Below are 1,445 nucleotides of genomic sequence, written 5' to 3'. Positions count from 1 at the left end.
ATAAAAAACAGATTAATGGAGGAATAAATAATCAAATAATGAAAGTGAGGTACTTCCAACTTCTTACAACATTATACAAAAAGAAAGAATAAAAAAAAAACGGACACGCAGTTTTGACCCCCCCCCCCCCCCCCAAAGTAAGCAACCATTTACAAAACGAACACTAAACAAAAAAAAAATTGTAGAGACAACTTTTTCTAGCGCCGATATCACTCCGCAAAAGATGTCCATAAAAAACTATTCCGAGCGTTTTATGATTTTTTTTTAACTAACTCAATTGGCATGAACCCATGGTAATACGATGATCGGTATGGGGAGCTTCGTTTTTCGGTAGAAAAACTAAAGCTCTTGTTTTCTGAATGTTAATTTTAAGCCCGCGTACACTGCTATTGAATCATATAAGGAACTGCCAAGGACACCGTTTGCGTGTCCTTTAGACTTAGACTTAGACTTAGAAGCTGGGTATGATACTCCAATTTAGGTTTTTGTAATTCAGATGTCAGGAAGTTAGACATAAAAAAATACCTAAAAAAGGCAATCTGCGCTGTGAATCTGTGCATGATGTTTCACCATGCTGAGTTCCATGAAGAAGACAAACTTTTAGCTTTATGTGTGCCGTTTTTTCCCCGTTACCTAACTATTGGCTTAAACAGACATTCTGTTAGGTTTCATCTAATATTTTCAGTGGTTTTATTTGAAGAGCCGCACTGAAGCAGGTGGCGTGGCACTTTTTCTTAACTTAATTTTTCTGCTCACTCCGAGTTTCACTCATTATGTTTCATTGTTGTGCGTCCCCATTTGTAAAATAAGCACTTTGAAGTTCGGATCAAATGGCATCGTTGCTCTCCCGAGAAGCTCAGCGAAATGCTGGTTCGTGAGGGTTTTGATTTTATTGCGTTTATTGTTGAGAAGAGCGCAGCTCGAACCACTGCGTATGCAGGCATGGCTGCCAAAATACAAGCTGACTTTTATTCTCTGGCATTTTTTTATATCTTACAGGGGAGAAAAAAAAAAGGGGGGGGGGGCGGGGAGGAGTCGCTTAAAGGAATGCCATGAGCCGCACTTTAGCACGTGAAGAGCCGCAGTTTGGCCTCCTCAGCTCTAGACATATTTTCAGCCTCGTCCTTGGTCCATCACCCCGTGCAGATTACAGCTATTCACTCTCTCAAGTGCTCTGAGGGAAAGTGGACAGGTTCATGCTTCCTAAAGTGAAGTTTGCTCGCCATCGGAACCTCAGTCTACAAAGTGTGTTGTTTGACGGCGGGCTTCGAGCTCTAATCAGTAAATAACAAAGAGCCGGCGACGTGTGTTTGTGCTAACTATGTCACGCTCTGTACGCTGCATGCACTGAGATGCTTCATTTGCCAGGCTGTCTGTCGTCACATGGACGATTTCTGCGCACTTGATGGACTGTTCGCGTGCGCACTCAATTTTTCAAACGCAAC

Source organism: Ixodes scapularis, unplaced genomic scaffold (genome assembly GCF_016920785.2).
Source record: "Ixodes scapularis isolate PalLabHiFi unplaced genomic scaffold, ASM1692078v2 PGA_scaffold2__306_contigs__length_199485367, whole genome shotgun sequence".
Lineage (NCBI taxonomy): Eukaryota > Metazoa > Arthropoda > Arachnida > Ixodida > Ixodidae > Ixodes > Ixodes scapularis.
Note: the sequence above shows the minus strand (reverse complement) of the source record.